At 43.7% G+C, this 18,909-nt stretch overlaps 1 protein-coding gene across 1 annotated transcript in view; it reads left to right on the top strand.

Moving 5' to 3' along the window:
- Positions 1 to 18,345: 18,345 nt before the first annotated feature.
- Positions 18,346 to 18,909, top strand: part of LOC144670292 (histone H2AX-like) — a 297,255-nt gene continuing 296,691 nt past the window's right edge. The window contains exon 1 of the mRNA XM_078532780.1: positions 18,346 to 18,421. The gene's annotated coding sequence lies outside the window, so the exon portion shown is untranslated. The remainder of the gene's footprint in view (positions 18,422 to 18,909) is intronic.

The raw sequence follows: 18,909 nt of genomic DNA, 5'->3' as shown, positions 1-18,909 counted from the left end.
TTCAGAATGATTCCCATATTTGCACTCAGGACCACTGAACTATATTAGTATAATCCCACACTCAAACCCTGTACAATATTCTGACCGCTTTAGAAATAATACGCCATTCACAGTCACACGCATCACCAGTGACTGACAAATACAGCCAGAGTCCTACATGTAAACTCAGTACCAGAGGCTGAGTGATACAGAATTAGTTACACATACAAACACACATAGACAAGCACATCCCCATTCAGACACACTCCCACACAGAAACACTAGCAGAGACTAACAGGTAGAAAATTAATTTCCAGTACCACTGAAAATTTCAGGTTGAGTCCCAAACGCTCATTCTGTACCAGATCCTGATCGATACAGAAAAAATGCCTTACAAACAGACCAAAGCTTCACAGTTACATAATCAGACACCAATTACCAAAGACTGGCAGTTACATTAGGAGAAAACACTCACAGTATCACGAAGCGGTAAATATGGAGTAAATTCCACAGTCACACGTTACAAAGTCCGAGAGATATGGAATGAATCTCTTACATGTACAGTACCGAATGCTGACAGATACAAATGACATATTCAAATTGAATACTAATAGAATGGCAAATTTAGAATAAATCACAGATACAGATTGAATCACATATTCACATCCTGTGCGAGGTGCTGACAGACACAAAATTGCTCCCACCTTTATATATAGTACCAGAGGCTGACAGGTACAGAATGAACCTGAATCTCACATCGAGCAGAATAGATGGACTGATGCATAAAACCTTCAGAAATAGAAGCTGGGGTTGGGTTTTTGGCCATTCAACCTACTCCATCATTCATTAAGACTGATGTTCTCCCTCAACTCCACTTTGCCGCGCTCTCCTTATGTCCCTAGTATCTGAAACCTATTGACCACTGTCAGGATCATACTCAATGGCTGAGCTTCCAAATCTCTCTGGGGTGGAGAATTCCAGAGATTGCCAACACTTTCAGTGAATAAATTTCTCCTCATATCATTCCAAAATGGCCAATGCTGTGATCTGAGATGGTGACCACATGTTCTAGATTCTAGAGCCAGGAGAACCGTTTTCTCAGCATATACCCTAAAAAGCCGCTTAACAGTTTAAAATGTTTCATTTAGATCACCGCTCATTCTTCTAAACTCCAGGGAATATAGAGCTAGTCTACCCTATCTCCTCATAAAAAAATCCACTTGTCACAGGAACCAATCTAGTGAACAGTTATTGCCCTCCCTCTAGAGCAACCATGCCCTTCCTTATGTAAGGAGACCAAACTGCACACAGTACTCTAGGTGTAGTCTCACTAGTGTCCTGCATAATTGGAAGATTTTTCAATCCTATTATCCAATCCATTGGAACAAACATGAACATAACACTTCCCTTCCTATCTGCTTACTGTACCTGCAGATTAACTTTCTGTAATTCATGTGCACAGACACCCAGCTCCCTCTGAGTGCAAACATGTTCCAGTCTCTCACATTCACACATGTTCTTTTTCTCCCTACAAACTGGGCACACTCACACCACCATATTGTATTCTATCTGCCATGTTCTTCCAACTCAGACAACCTGTCTGAATGCCTTAGCAGCAATTTTGTGTCCTCCTCACAGATTAATTTTCCACCTAATGTTGTGTCATCAACAAACTTGAATATGTTCCATTCAGTATCCGTCTAAGTCATCAATATTTATTGTAAGTAACTGATGACCGTGTATTATCAAGAGCAAGTTAGAGCCAACCAATCCAAAAGTGCCCTGTTTATTCCTACACTGTTTTCTGTCCATTAACTAATCCTTGATCCATGCTAATGTATGATCCCCAATCACAAGTTCTAATTTTGTGTAATAAACTCCTGTGTGGGAACTTTGCAAATCGCTGAGCATAATTACACACCCACCTCAGATTGCAAGGCCCTGTATTACCAAAACAAAAGGAGAACCTAAATACATATTAATACCCGCAGCTCCATTAACTCCAGTTGAAACACATTTTACGTTAAACATAGGTCAGACTTAGACTCATAATACATAGAACAGAATCTCGCAATTGATACAGCAGAGCGAGGCCATTCGGCCCATAGTATCTGTGCTAGCTCTCTGCGAGAGCAGCTGAGCTGCTCCCACTGACATATTCTTCCCCACAGGCCTGTTTAATATTCCTTCTGTTCTTTTTCTATTTCTCTCTTGTCCAATGAGCTCAAATTATTTATTTACATGCACACAATTGCTTCTCTTTATAGACATCGACCATATCCACTCAACATCCATCCTTTCCCAAGGTTAATAGACACAGCTATTCTAAGGCAACGCTTATTACTGATGAGGTTTCAACTGCAATATGAATAACTCCAAATTGGGATTCACTTATCTGCCATCTTCTTCTTCATTATCCTTTACACTCCCTGATCGCAGGTTTAGTTGCCCTGAGCATTGTCTGGTACTCACCTCAATTCTCTGGCTGAAGTATAACTGCTTTCATTGGATTTACCTTAGCAAATGAGGAGGAATCTACCGTGGTTTGTTTGGTTTTAAACACAACTTTGCAAATTCATACTTACCTGCAAGAAGCCTGATCTACTGAGGATGTAAATCAGTAAATCAGACTTGTATTCTACCTGATTTCCAGGCATTGGAATTAATTTCCATCCAGATTCCTGTTTTGCATGACCCAGTGGGGAATCTCCTCACTCACATCACAAGGTCAGATAATTACAGGTCTAAAGAGCAGTTGATAATTCTGACACTTTTTAACATTTATGCATATAAAGGCCACTTGATAAGACTGTTCGATTAAAAATAAAGATAGTCAGCCTGATTTGAAAATGTGAACTTAACTCTGAAGTGGAGATATTTTCAGGTAGGCCCAATTCTGACAATCATCTAGAATGTTAGTGATAACTCATTACTGTAGGAGATGTGAGGTTTTTTTATTCATTCATGCGATATGGGCCCATGGGGTAACTAGTGGTGTGCTGCCTTTTTGAATACAACTGAGTGGTTTACTCAGCAATTGTAGATGGCAGTTCAGAGTCAACTTCATTGCTGTGCTTGGTCCTAGGATCCAATATAAACCAAATCAGGTAAGGATGGGGATGATAAATCTACTTTCCTAAATATTTGAACTTAGCATTTTGAACACCATTCCTGAGATAAAAATTACATACAGATACACAATCAATCCCAGATTCACATGCAGCATCAAAGGCTGAGAAGTAGACAATAACTGTCTCTCTCACATACAGTCACGTCACTCACCATCCTGAATTGGAATTATATCGCTCTTCCTTCACTGTTGCTGGGTCAGAATCCTGGAACTCCCTTCCTAACTGCACTGTGGGTGCACCCACAACACATGGACTGCAACGGTTCAAGAAGGCAGCTCACCACCACCTTCTCAAGGGCAACAAGGGATGGGCAATAAATGCTGGCCCAGCCACCGAAGCCCACATCACATGTATAAAAAAAAATACAGCACCAGAGACTACTCAGCAAATCTTACACAATACCCGACACTGAGACATAGAGTATGAAGACTAATACATGCATGGTAAAAAAGAGACTAACACAGAATGAATCCCAGCATGCACACCATGGCAGAGACTATCAGATACAGAATGAATTCCACATTCACAATGTACTGGAGATTGAAAGACATATATAAAAAAAAAATCCCACATTCACCACAGTGTCAGAGAGTGACAGATACAGAACGAATCCCACATCACACAAAGCACATTGACTGATAGATACAGGATGAATCTCAAATTGTCTCAGAGATGTAGAGATACAGAATGAATCTGACATTCACACAATGCCACAGACAAAGAAACACAGAGGAATCTCAGAGCCAAGGACTGATAGAGACAAAATGAATCCTTGATTTCTGAAGACATCAGGCACTGAGTTACAAAATGGCATCAACGCTTACACAGGGTACCAGAGTCCAACAGAAACAAAATGAATTGCAAGATCCCATACAGTACCACTGATTGAGAGAGAATTGATCCCACTCAGATCCAGTACTATCCATTGAGGCAAATTCTACATTTAACAGTCTTTGGTGCTGTAAGTGACAGTGGGATTACTTCTGTCAAAAATTGCAACAGATGGGCCTGTTGAGAATGAATCACACACTCTGAATCAGTACCAGAGACTGACCGATACAGGCTGAATTTAACACTCCCATTCAGCAAACGGATGTTGACAGGTACAGAGTTAATCTCACATTCACACACATTATCAGACATTGACAGTGAATGAGAAGTTCAGACTCAGAGATAGTAACACAGAATGAAAGACATCGAATCAATACAACTCTGACCTACAATGCCAGAGACTGACAAATAAAAAAATTCATTGACATACAGTTACAGAGACTGACAGGTACAGAATAAATCCAATAATTTTCGTGGCGGAGAGAAACACATACTGATTTAATTTCGGACTGGCGTGTAGTCCCAAGAAGCGAATGATTTCATTTACACGCATCAATAACGGACAGATGCACAATGAGCCTCAGGATATCAAATGAATCCAACATTGAGACATGGTCCCATCAAGTCACAGACACAGAATAAATCCAGGCCTCGCACACTGTACCACAGCCTTCCAAACAGTGAAGGAACCCCACACTCACACACAGCATCAGACAGTGAGTAAATCACGCACATTACCAGAGCCTCAAAATCCCTGAATGAACCCACATTCCTGTACAGTCCCTCGCACCGACAGCCAGGCGACATTTCCCGGTGTATCTTTACACACTGAGAAACTCCGGCTGGAGACGGTCTTTGTAAAATGTATTTCCTGATTGTAGAAAGGATGCTAATGATTGGTGGAGAAAGCTAAATATGATTGGTTCATTGATCTATCCATTCGGAAAATCACAAAAACAGATGACGTGTTTAGTTTTAAATATGTCCAATCAGAATCATTGTCTCCCCCATTCCTCATTAGCATATATCTGTCATACTGTCTATATAATGAGCGGACGGAAGGGGTTTGGTTTATTTCTGTGTCTGAAATTGATATTGAAGATGGTTGATGAGAAGAAGAAACCAGTTGCTAAGAAGGGCGCCAAGAAAGCGGTGAGTAAACCGGCAGGAAAGGGCGGCAAGAAGCGGCGAAAGTCGAGGAAGGAGAGTTACTCCATCTACATCTACAAAGTGATGAAGCAGGTTCACCCCGACACCGGCATCTCCTCCAAGGCCATGAGCATCATGAACTCGTTCGTGAGCGACATTTTCGAGCGCATCGCGGGTGAGGCTTCCCGCCTGGCCCATTACAACAAGCGCAGCACCATCAGCTCCCGGGAGATCCAGACTGCCGTGCGCCTGCTGCTGCCCGGGGAACTGGCCAAGCACGCCGTGTCGGAAGGGACAAAGGCGGTGACCAAGTACACCAGCTCCAAGTAAAACCCGGCAATGGACCAAACAACACCTGAAACACAACGGCTCTTTTAAGAGCCACCCACAAACTCTGAAAAAGCTATACGATTGCTCCACTTCTAAAATTATGATTTTTACTGTTGAGAATTTTGAATTATCTAATTGTTACTTTTTGTTTCAATCACAGCGATTCCAGGTGATGTAGATTTAACCCTCGTTCAATTATTGAGTCAGGTTAATAATGTCTCATCAATTAATGACTTGCCGATTACCCTCGGCGCTTTGTTTTAAGACGCGTTAATATTTCCCCCCTTTCCCTGGTTTTGGAGAGAGAGAGAATAGAAGCAAATGCTTCAGTCTCCAGTTCTGGTCAAGTTTGGTTTCCACAATCGATCAGTTCATTTCCTATCAGCCCCGGTTGTGCAGCAACCTTCAGTCTCAACGCTGGCAAAAATGTTCAGTTTTGTCTGTCATAAATATCTACAATATACCGTCCGTTTGCAGAACGATGTAAATGGGACTTTCTGCGGCTGCTGACAGGGTTTCATAAAGGATCGAGATTGACCCCCTGATCACGGATTCTAAAAGCGATTTGGAACATGGGATAAAATGTGAAATAGTCCCATCAGGGACGCGTATTTTTAAAACTTCCAATTCGTACTATGTTCTGTCCGTTCTTTTTCATTTCTTTTTAAAAATTTGGCGGGCTTTTAAAATTTGAAAAAAGATCGGTTGAAATATCGAAATTTGGCGGCGCCGTAATTTTTCGCCCTCACTCCGTAGAGTCTCCGGATTGGTGAGTTCAGTAGATATCTGGTTGGTGATATGAACAACATTATGAGACGCAGCACAAAGTGACCAATCAGCAATGCCCGCAGCACCATTCCTCCCGAAGCTATAAGAGAAGCGAATGTGAGAGCATTTCCTCATTCTCTGTGAAAGTGTTTGTGAGATTGTGGAAATGTCTGGAAGAGGAAAGACCGGCGGTAAAGCTCGCTCCAAACCCAAGTCTCGTTCCTCCCGGGCTGGACTGCAGTTCCCGGTGGGCCGTGTTCACAGGCACCTGAGAAAGGGCAACTATGCTGAGCGTGTGGGTGCCGGAGCCCCGGTCTATCTGGCTGCTGTGCTCGAGTATCTGACGGCTGAAATCCTCGAGCTGGCCGGTAACGCGGCCCGGGACAACAAGAAGACCCGCATCATCCCCAGACACCTGCAGCTGGCCGTCCGCAACGACGAGGAGCTCAACAAGCTGCTGGGAGGGGTGACCATCGCTCAGGGCGGGGTGCTGCCTAATATCCAGGCCGTGCTGCTGCCCAAGAAAACCAGCGCCGCTGCGGCCTCGAAGACCAAGTGAAGCAGCCATTCCTTAATCTAATAACCCAAAGGCTCTTTTCAGAGCCACTCACAGGATCATTGAAAGGGCTGCTCACTCTCAGGAGATGGAGTTATTGTAACGGTGGATTTATCTGTTTCTGATTTGTTTACTTGTGTTTTCAGTTCCCTCTCTGCATTGCGCTGTTCCTCTGTTCACACATCTCCCGCTTTAGTGAACTGAAGAATTGAAACAGTCAGAGTCGACATTTTCATAAATATTTCATAGTCATAAATATCGAGTTTGTACCGGTACATTCATGAAAACTATGAAAAATGTAACGACTGGTGCATTAAATTCTTTGTTTTTACTCTCGGGTGATCTGAGCGCCGCTCCAGGAACAGAGTAAACTCGGAAACGGAGCGGACATTTTCGGGCTGATCTGTTTAATCCGCAGTTTTCCCAGAGGCCGGAATCAGTGAGAGTTGAGCACTCACAGGACCTGAGTCCATTTCTGCGGTTTCAGATCTGCACCCGTCCCCTTCCCCCCTCCCCCCGGTCTCCCTATTCTCCGGACACAAAGCTGCCTGTCCCAGGCGGTTTGGTGTCGGGGATTCTCTCCGCACTCCCTGTTGTAACATTCCCGGCCGCTTTTAATGGAGAGGATCAGAAATCAGCCGCTTTTCTCAGTCTCCTTGAAGTCTGTGTGAAGGAGTTGGTTGGTAATCTATACGTTTTTGCTTTTCCGCTGATTTAAATTGCTGAACGGGGTCTTATTACCGCCGGTTACAGATAAGAGGTTGACACATTCAAACTGGCGTTCAGTTATTTTGTATTTTTCCTGTACTGAAATTGGCGGGCATTTCGAATTTGAAAATGTGAGCCAATCCAAACTTCCAATTTCTTCCCCCTGGCTCTCCGATTGGTTAGGAATTTGATTGAGAACAGAGTATCCAATTAGAGCTACAGCCTCTCAAACCGTTCATAATGATTATTAATAGACAGATTAAACTAAAGGAATCCGTGTCTTCAACCTCAGTTGCACTTGAGTTCAAAAATATACTCTATATTCTAAAATATACAGGGAAATAAATGAAAGAACCGGAATAAATGTGTTGTTTCCACCAGCCAAGTTAGTATGAAGATTCCCGCCAGCTCCTCTCACAGTACGTACCTTATAACTGACAGAGCACAGAGAGACAGGCAGGTCTTCAGTTCCAGTCTCACATTTTCAATCCATCAATCAAACAAAGCAGGAGAGACAGACGCTGTTTCCATGTCAACATTTAAATATCAGATAAAACGGACACAACGGTGTCAGTTTCAAGTTTACAGAATTAACCTGAATAATATACTCTGAGATACATGTGAAGTACCAGTCCAATATTTGCACACATCACGGGTTTATAAATTGCAGTGTCAATTCCCATTGTCTGTCCTGACATATACATTAGATGCAAATCCAAAACTCAAGTACATTATCAGAGCGAGATATTCTGAAAGCGTGTATAACCTGAGATACAAACGTTGATTCCAGTTTTATGAAACAAAAAGATACAATATCAATTCGATGAGTATGAACTGAGCTGTAACTTTCATACTAATGTGTTCACAGTGACAGACATTTAACACTGGGCCATAACTTACAAACATTGCTTGCTTAATAGTTACCACATCAGTGGTCTGTAACTGAGCTGAAAATTTGCACCGAATGAATCAAAACGTAAACAATCCCAGAGACTGAATGTTATACAATGAATCCCATACTCAGTCACATACACTGAGTGACAGAGACTGACAGATAGACAATAATTCTCAACACATGTTCAGTGCCAGATGCTGAAAGGGGCAGCTGTTTTTTTTTTCTCCCTATTCATGGCATGTGGGCTCTGCTGGCTTGGCCAGCATTTATTGGCCATTCCTAGTTTCCATTGAGTAGGTGGTGGTGAGCTGCTTTCTTGAACCGCTGCAGTCCATGTGGTGTAGGTGCACCCACAGCGCTGTTAAGGGAACGAATTTCAGGATTTTGACACAGCAACTGTGAAGGAATGGCGGTATATTTCCAAGTCAGGGTGGTGAGTGGCTTCGAGGGAAATTTCCAGGTGGTGGTATTCCTATGTGCCTGCTGCCCTTATCCTTCTAAAAACTGGTGGTCATGGGTTTGGACGGTGCTGTTTCAGGAGGAATGGTGAGTTTCTGAAGTGCATCTTGCAGATGGTACACACTGCTGCGACTGTGCATCGGAGGTGGAGGGAGTGAATGTTTTTGAATGGTTTGCCAATTAAGTAGGCTGCTTTGTTTTGGGTTGTGTCTAGCTGCTTGAGTGTGTTTGGAGCTGCACTCTTTCAGGCAAATGGAGAGTATGACATCACAGTCTTGACATGTGCATTACAGATGGTGGGAAGGCTTTGGAGAGCCAGGAGGTTTGTTACTTGCCGCATTATTCCTAGCCCCTAACCTGTGCTTGTAGCCACTGTATCTATATGCCTAGTCCAGTTCAGTTTCTGGTCAATGGTAACCACCAGGATGTTGATAGTTGGGAATTCAGCAATGGCAATGCCATTGAATGTCAAAGAGCGATGATTAGTTTCTTTCTTGTTGGAGATGGTCGTTGCCTGGCTCTTCTGTGGTGCAAATGATAATTTCCACTTGTCAGGCCGAGTTTGGTTAATGTCCAGGTCTTGCTGTATTTGGACATGGACTGCTTCAGTACCTGAGGAGTTGTGAATGGTGCTGACCATTGTGCAATCATCAGCAAACATGCCCATTTCCCACAGTTGATGGACAAAAGTCATTGCTAAAGCAAATGACGTTGATTGGGACTTGGATACTCCCCTGGATAACTCCAGCAGTGACATCCTGGGACTCAGATGATTGATCTCCAACGATCACAACCACCTTCCTTTGTGCTAGAAATGACTCCAGCCAGCGGAGAGCCTTCCCCCTGATTCCCATTGACTCCAGTGTTGCTAAGGTTCCTTGATGCCACACTCTGTCAAATGCTGTCTTGATGTTAAGGGCAGTCCCTCTCGCCTCCCCATTGGAGTTCAGCTCTTCTGTTCATGTTTGAACCAAGGCTGCAATGAGGTCAGGAGCTGAGTGGCCCCGGTGGAATCCAAATTGAGCGCCATTGAGTAGGTTATTGCCACTTGTTAGCACTGTTGAAGGCCCCTTCTATCACCTTACTAATGATCGAGAGTAGACTGATGGGGCAGTAATTGGCCAGGATGGATCTGTCTTGCTTTTTTTATAGAGGACATGCCTGGGCAAATATCAACATCACTGGATAGATAATAGTGTAGTAGCCATACTGGAACAGCTTGGCCAAGGGTGCAGCAAGTTGAGGATCACATTCCTAGAGTGCTATTGCTGGAACATTGTCAGGGCCCATAACCTCGGCAGTACCCAGTGCCTTCAGCCGTTTCTTCGTATCACGTGGAGTGAATCGAATGCACTGAAGATTGGCATCTGTGATGCTGGGGGCCTCTGAACAAGGCCGACATGGATCAGCCACTCAGCACATCTGCATGAAGGTTGTTGCGAATGCTTCAGCCTTATCTGTGGCACTGATGTGCTGGGCTCCTCAAACTTTGACGATGGGGCTATTTGTGAAACCTCCATTCATGACTGGATGTGGCAGGACTGCACAGTTAGATCTGACCCGTTGGTTGTGGAATTGCTCAACTCGGACTATCACTTGCTGCTTATGTTTTTTGGCACGAAATTAGTCTTGTTTTGTGACTTCAACAGGTTGACACCTCCGTTTTAGTTATGCCTGGTGCTCTTCCTGGAATGCCCTCTTCATTAAACCAGGGTTGATCCCCTGACTTGATGGTAATGGTAGAGTGGAGAATATGCCGGGCCATGAGGTTACAGATTGCGGCTAAGTACAATTCTGCAGCTGATGACCCACAGCACCTCATGGATGACAAGACTAGAGGTGTTAGATCTGTTTGAAATATATGCCAATTAGCACGGTGGTAGTTCCACACAACACAATGGAGTGTATCCTCGATGTAAAGATGTGTCTTCATCTCCATAGGCACTGTTCGGTGTTCACTCCTCCCGCTCCTGCCATGGATAGATACATCTGCCACAGGCAGGTTGTCGAGGATGAGTTCAAAATTGATTTTCTCCTCACCATCTGCTGCAGACACGGTCTGCGGTGGTGCTACAAGGATATTTTTGGTGATGGACCCACCCAGCTTGCATTCTGTGCCCTTGCCATCCTCAGTGCGTCCTCCAAGTGGTGTTCAACTTGGAGGAGTACTGCTTCATGAGCTGAAGAGTGGATAGTGGACGTCAGCACGTATAACTCTGTAGAGGGTTCCCTTGAACAAGGTTGACCTGATGCCATGAGACTGGAATCGATTTTGAGGACTCCCAGGGCAACGGTTATACCTGCTGGTGATCTGTCCTTTCAGTGGTGGTGGTATCTGGGAGATTGTCAGGAATGTTCCCATGAGTATGACTATGTGAGGCAATTGCTTGACTAGTGCCAAAACGTTAGTAAGGATTGACAGGGATTCCAGTTGATACTAAGTGGCCTATTCGGTTTTATTCCTTTAATGGAACTGAGTGGATTGCTGCCATTTTAAAATCAAGCACATTGTTGTTGCTCTGTTTGAAATCTATCCCATTTAGCACAGTGTCAGTGCCACACAACACAATGGAGTTTAGGTACCAGAGCAGGTTTCACCATTTCTCGTGGTGGGATTCGAAACCCTGGAATATTACTCTGGATCAGCAGCACTACCACATCATCACTGCTGATCACACGCCAATTGTACCACTGATAGATTTAGAGAGAGTCCAAGACTCACATATGCTAACAGCTGCTGACAGATGCAAATGGAATACCACACACACAGACACACACACGTGACTGAAAAGCAATAAATGAATCCCACAATTTAATACAGTACTAGAGAATTATAGATACAGAATTAATCCCACTGACAGATAGAGAATTAATCCTATACTCACAAACAGCACGAGGAACTGAAAGACACATATGGTTCCCACACTGACATAGCATCACAGACATAGAATGCAATTGACTGAACTAGAGTGAATATCAATTCACTCACAGTACGAGAGATTTATATATAAATCCTAGTGACAGATTCGAAAGCCTGTCAAACTCATGCACAGCTCCAGAGAATAACAGATGCAGACTGATTGCTGCACTCCCATGCAATACCAGAGATTTCAGATTCAGAATGATTTCCACATTCACATGCAATAGCACAGGCTGATAATGAGTCAAACACACATTCAAACTAACATGGGGTAGTTAAATATATTTAAGGCAGAGGTAGATAGATGCTTGATAAGCAAAGGGGTGAAAGGTTATCGACGGTAGACTGGAATTTGGAGTTGAGGCTAAAATCAGATCAGCCATTATCTTCTTGAATATCGAGCAGGTTTGAGGGACTGAGTGGTCTCTTCATGCTCCCAATTTGTATGTTCACAAACATCACTTTTAAGAGATTCAGAACGAGTCGCAAATTCACTTACAATCCCAGAAGGTGACTGATAGAACAAATCCCTTGCAGGAGAGAGTTCATGGTCTGAAGTTGCTGAACTCAATGTTATGTCTGGAAGGCTGTAAAGTGCCTAATTGGAAGTTGAGGTACTGTTCCTCAAGTTTGTTTTGGGTTTCACTGGAACATTGCAGCAGGCCAAGGATGGACATATAGGCATGATAGCAGGATGGGATGTTAAAATGGCAAGCAACAGGAAGGTCTGGGTCATGCGTGCGGACAGACTGAAGGTGCTCCACAAAGCTGTGACCCAGCCTACGTTTGGTCTCTCCAATGTAGAGGAGACTGTATTGGGAGCAGCGAACGCAGTTGCCCAAATTGAAGGAAGTGCAAGTGAAGCCCTGCTTCATCTGAAAGGAGTGTTTGGGCCCGTGGATGGTGAGGAGGGAGGAGGAAAATGGGCAGGTGTTGCACCTTCTGCGCTTGCATGAGAAGGTGCAGTGGGAGGAGACTGAGGTTTTGGGGGTGATGGAGGAATGGAGCAGGTTGTCCCGGAGGGAAAGGTCCCCACAGAATTCTGACAGTGGGGTGAGGGGAAGATGTGTTTGGTTGTGGCATCATGCTGGAGTCAGCAGAAATGGCAGAGAATGATCCTTACTAAGCAATCCTGATTGGGCTGAGAATTACACTTGCAGTGTGAACTAGAAGGGCAGAGTTTTAAAAATAAGGCATCTCCCATTCAAGATGGAGATGAGGAGGAATTTCTTCACTCAGATGATTGTTAGTTTTTGGAATTCCCTTTCCCTGAGAGCAGCAGAGGCTGGATCATTGAATATGTTCCAGACTGAAATAGACAGATTTTACAAGCAAATCAAGGAATGAGGGAGACAGGCAGGAAAGTGGAGTTGAGGCCATAATCAGATCAGCCATGGTCTTATTTAGTGGCAGAGTAGACTCGAGGGGCTGAAAGGCCTCCTCTTGCTCCTATCTCTAATGTTCTTATGCCTATAAGCTCTTCCCCATTCTGGTTCCTTTTTCTTTGCGCGTTTGGTTTTAATCTAATTTTTCTCTTGTTTTTGCTTTTGGATGGCAGCTGTTCATCATTCCTCCATTCACACTCCTTTAGACTCATCTCTGGTTTTTGTTACTTGTTCCTTTACCATTCCCTGTAGCCTTGCAGCGCCAATTCTTTTGCCATTGAATCTCTCCTGCCCTCCACCCTGCAGACTGAACCACAAGACAAAAGGTTTTTACTAAATTCACTAAGGAGTAGCGAAGGAGAATTAATAAATAATCTGACAGTAAATGAGCATCCAAAAATCTCACAATATGTTAGAGGCAGGCATTCAGTTCGAGGAGAATGGTCACACACATGCCACAGTTTTCACCATAAGCAAGTCCGATAAGGAGGGAATGAGCAATAAACTGAACTCGTTAAAATTTGATCGGTGATTAACAGATAAAACAAGACAGGAAACAATCAGACACTCAAAGAATTATTTAGCACAATATGTAGAATGCAAGCCCGAGGGAATGAAACTTCACGTTCTTGGTTCATGATGATTTGGGGGTCAGAATTCCATGTTTTGAGTCAGCGATGAAGAAGGAACCTGTCCAAATATTGATTAACTGTGTCTTTGACGTGATGCTATCTCCGCTATGCTGATGCTCTCGATGGGACATATCGGAGGGAGGACACTGTTTTCCAAATTAGCATGGTGAATTACTACAGGGTGTCCGAGAGATCGGACATACTGCAGCTTATACGTATAAACTTCATTTTTTACATTTTTTTTCATTTAAGGTAATAGCTTTTGCTCTTCAGGCAATAATAGCGTGTTAGAGAACAAGAGAAGGCCACTCGGACCATCATGCCTGTGTCAGCTCTTTGGGAGAAATGGGATGAGAGAAAATCTAGGCTTGTGTGTGTTTGCCGCATTTACAGCTTGTGTTGTGTGAATAAAAAACATGACAGAAATTTGTTGCAGACCGAAGTGGTTACTGGAAGCGAGAAGCCGATTAAAATTCCTGTGTACGGTAAAGAAATATCAAATATATTTGTGGGGAGAGGCTAAATGTTTCTTTCTGCTTTTAGTGAAAACATAAATAGCAGAGAATGGTTTCGATCCATCGACCTCTGGGTTATGGGCCCAGCACGCTTCCGCTGCGCCACTCTTTTACTCGTTGGTAGTTTCCTTCTACGTCTTGTTGCGTTTGAGCAACGTTCATTCTTGTTTTGTTGTTCAACAAGAGCACATGTATTCGGCGGTTCCCCCTGGCGACTCAATTCCACTTTGCAACACTCCCAAAAATGTAACAGACAGAGCACGACACAGAAGAGCAGTAAGAGACTGTCCGCACACACGACGATAGGAAGGCAAAGGAGCATGTAGTGAATTGCTTTCCCGTTTTTAAAAAATATCTTCCCTGCTGTGCAACTTTGCTGTCTGCTTGGAACTGTGTTCACTTTGGAGTTCGAATCCCACCACGGCGGATGGTGGGACTTGAATTCAATAAAATATCTGGAATTAAAATTCTAATGATGACCATGAAACCATTGTCGATTGTCGTAAGTATCAATCTGGTTCATTAATGTCTTCTAGGGAAGGAAATCTGCCGCCCTTAACTTATCTGGCCTACATTTGACTCCAGACCCACAGCAATGTGTTTGACTCTTAAATGCCTTCAGAACAAGGGTAATTAAGGATGGGCAATAAATGTTGGCCGAGCCAGCGATGTCCACGTCCCATGGACAAATGGAAGAAAAGAACTCTGCTCTCTGCTATGGAACTGTACTCTCTGCTGCAGTTCTGTCCAGTCTGCTGTGGAACTCTGCTCTCTGCTGTGGAACTGTGCTCTCTGCTGCAGTTCTGTCCAGTCTGATGTGGAACTGTGCTCTCTGCTGCAGTTCTGTCCTGTCTGATTGGAACTGTGCTCTCTGCTGTGGAACTGTTGAGAGATATTCTCTGTTGTGTAAAATACTTTCCTGTCGTGCAAATCTGTTCCAGGCTGTATAAATACGATCCCTCTTGTACTTTTTTCTTCTCCATTCTGTAAAATGTGACCTGATCAGAAGGCGTCCCCTGTTGTCTGAATATATTACCTGTTGATCTTTGAAGACGTTTTCTGTGTGTAAATATTTTCTTCCTGGTCTCATAATGTCCCCCAGTCGTGTTAAGATGCCTTGTGTTATGTTTAGAATTTCCCATTTCCTATGTGAAAATCGTGATATGCCACAACTGGACAGTTGTCAAATCTAAATTGCATCAATTAGCCTCTGGTCGTGAATGTGATTGTGGGATACATATCATATCCATCAAACTCTGTTACTGTATGTGAGCGAGATTTGTTCTGTATCTGTCAGTCACAGGTAGTGCCTCTGAGTGTAGGATTCATTCTGTATCTCAGTCTGTGGAACAGATTGTGAGGTAAAGGCAAAATACTGCAGATGCTCGAAATCTGAAACAAAAACAAAAAATGCTGGCCTGATAGCATTTGCGGAGAGAAAGACAGGATTAACGTTTCGAGTCTGTATGACTGTTCTTCAGAGCTGAAGCAGAGTCAGACTGACTCATAATGTTAACTCTGTCTTTCTCTCCACAGATGCTGTCTAGCCTAGTGACTCTTCCCAGTTGTTTTTTTGTTGTTGTTTTTGGACAGTTTGTGAGAGTGGGATTCCTTCTTTATGGATCAATGTCTGGTACTGTATGTGAGGGTGGGCTTAATTCTGTATCAGTCAGTGGTACAAAACGTCAATGGGGGAATCATTCTGTATTTATAAATTCTCATTACTGTTAGGGAAAATGGGATTAATTCTGTTTCTGAATGTCTCTGGTATTCTATGTGAGCTTTGGCAGCATTATTCAGCACTCAGTTTCCCATACTTTGTGGGAGTTTGGAATTAATTCCATTTCAGTGAGTGGTATTGTGTGGAAAGTATGATTCATTCTGTGTTGCTCAGTCGCCCATATCAATGGACTGGTCAGGTGCGCAGAAAAGTGGCAACAAGAATTCTACCTGGGGAAGTGTGAGGTGATGCACTTAGGGAGGTCAAACAACGCAAAGAGAAACAAACTACACTGTTAATGGGAGAATGTTCAGAGTTGTAGAGGAAGTGATGGAGTTAAACTAAATGTCCACAGACCCTTGAAGATACCAGTATAGGTCGATAAGTTTGTTCAGAGGGCATGTGGAATCATTTCCTTTATTAGCTGACTATAGAACATAAGAGCGGGGGGGAGGGCGGGTAATGCTGGAACTGTATAAATCATGAGGCCACAACTTGAGTACCATGTGCCTTCAGGTCATCTTAGTATAGAAAGGATGTAAATGCTCTGGAGAGAATACAGAGAAGATCTATTGTGATGTTGCCAGCACTGGAAAAATGCAGCAATGAGGATATGTCAGGTCGGCTGCAGTAGTTCTCCTTGGAACAGAGGAGGCTGAAAGGAGATTTGATTGAAATGTACATAATTGTGAGGGGCCTGAATAGAGCAAATGGGCAGGGCCTATTTACTTTCGCAAAGAGGTCAGTGACCATGGTGTATAGATTTAAAGTGATTTGAAGAAAGATTAGAGAGAAGCTGAGGATGTACTTTTCACTCAGAGGTTAGCCAGAGTCTGGAACTCACTGTCTGAACTGGTATCAGGGGCAGATTTTCTCAACTGATTGAAAAGGTGCCTGCATATGATCCTCAAGTGCCATAACCTGCAAGACTGTGGACCAAGTGCAGGAAAGTGGGAGAATCATAAGATAAAAAAGTAAAGATGCTGTGTGTGAACGTATTTTTTTTCTCGCAGCAGCAAATCGCTGTGATCCGGAATGTGTTACCTGAAAGACTGGTTCAATCAGATTCAAAAGTAAATTTTAAAAGGGAATTGAAAAAATACAGAAATGAAGATATTTTCAGTGCAAGCAGAGGGGTTGGACTGATTCGCTCCGAATGAAGTGGCACAGATGCTGAGTCGAAATGTCAACGACTGCACTAATTTTATTCCCGAAATGGTGAACAATATAACCCAGAATTCCACGCGTCATGGAATACGCCCTATCTCCATCAGAAGGGTCTCACTGCGCAGCTGCGGGAAGGCCCAGCCACCGGAGAACGCCTGCTGCGCGGAGCATGCGCAGTGCGGCACCAGGAAGCTGAATGTGGGTGATCGTCGCCTCATTAACACCGACTCTCAGCGCCGCCGCCGCGGGGACGGGGAGCGGGTCGGCGCCGTGAAGCCGATGGTGCAGCGCCTCCCCCATCCTCACCGCCGCTTCCCGGATTCTCCCGTTTGCACCGAGTCTTTGATGCGGTAACAGAGAGGGTTGGGGAGGGTGATGCTGTTCATGTGGTTTACATGGATTTCCAAAAGGCATTTGATAAAGTCTCACACAACAGACTTGTCAACAAAGTTACAGCTCATGGAATAAAAGGGACAGAGCAACATGGATATGGGATTGGCTGAGTGACAGGAAACAGAGGGTAGTGGTGAATGGTTGTTTTTCAGGCTGGAGGAAGGTTTAAAGCGGAGTTCCGCAGGGGTCGGTGTGAGGACCCCTGCTCTTCCTGATCCAAATTAATGGCCTAGACCTTGGTGTGCATTTCAAAATTTACAGACTTCATGAAAGTTGGAGGTATTGTGAACAGTGAGGAAGATAGTGTTAAACTTTAACTGGATATAAGTGTAAAAACAGAAAATGCTGGAAAAACTCAGTTCTGACATCATAATCTGTGGAGTGAGAAACAGAGTTAACTTTTCTATTCTGTATGACCCTTCTTCAGAGCTAAAGATATAGACAGGATATATGCAGGTTGGTGGAATGGATAGACAAGTGGCAGTGGTAAAAGTTTGGGATCAGAATGCCTTGGGGCCAGCCCTGGGGAGCATACCCACTCTGTGCCTGGTAAAATCAATGCATTGGATACAGCGGTTTCTCGGGCACCGAATTGTGGGAGTTGCAGCCACCATGAGCAGATGTCAGTAAGTGTTTTATTACAGGCTGATTGCCAGTGACCTGAAATGTTAACTCTGTTTCTCTCACCGCAGATGCTGCCATCCTGCTGCATATTTGCAGAATTTTCTGTCTTTATTTAAGACTCCCAGCAGCCACATGATTTTGACAGTGAATTATTGCAGGTGTTTCTCACAAAACCAAGGCCAGAAACTGACAAATGAGGCGTCCTTTTGCATCAGGGTGGATGTTGGTCATGGAAGTCGGTCTCTCGCTTTCTGTGAAGGTATGTTCTTGTTGGCTGACTTTCAACTGGAGTGTAGATGGAGGAGTAGTTGATGTGTTTAACCTTGAGTACTTTTGAGACCAGTAGAGCCTATCTATTTCTGATAAAAGGACACAAGCAAAAATCATTAGCTGTTTCCTGTACTTTAAGAGACTGACAGAAAGTAAATTCCACACTCTGATTTGGTGACAGAGAGTGACAGACAGAGTTAATTCCACTCAGAATCACATACTGTAAGAGAGATTGAAAGGTAGTTCATTCATAGATTCATAGAACGGTCACAGTCCAGGAGGTGGCCATTCAGCCTGTCATGTCTGTGCTGGTTATATTCATCTTGTGCCACTTCACCACCTTTTCCTGTAGCTCTGCACATTTTTCCTTTTCAGTTAATCCAAATCTCTTTTGAAGACATTGTTTGAACCTGCCTCCATCACACTACATAAGAACATAAGAAATAGGAGCAAGAGTTAGCCATTTGTCCACCCTAG

Source organism: Cetorhinus maximus, chromosome 31, assembly GCF_964194155.1.
Source record: "Cetorhinus maximus chromosome 31, sCetMax3.hap1.1, whole genome shotgun sequence".
Taxonomy (NCBI): Eukaryota; Metazoa; Chordata; class Chondrichthyes; order Lamniformes; family Cetorhinidae; genus Cetorhinus; species Cetorhinus maximus.
This window is presented reverse-complemented; position numbering and strand designations above follow the sequence as displayed.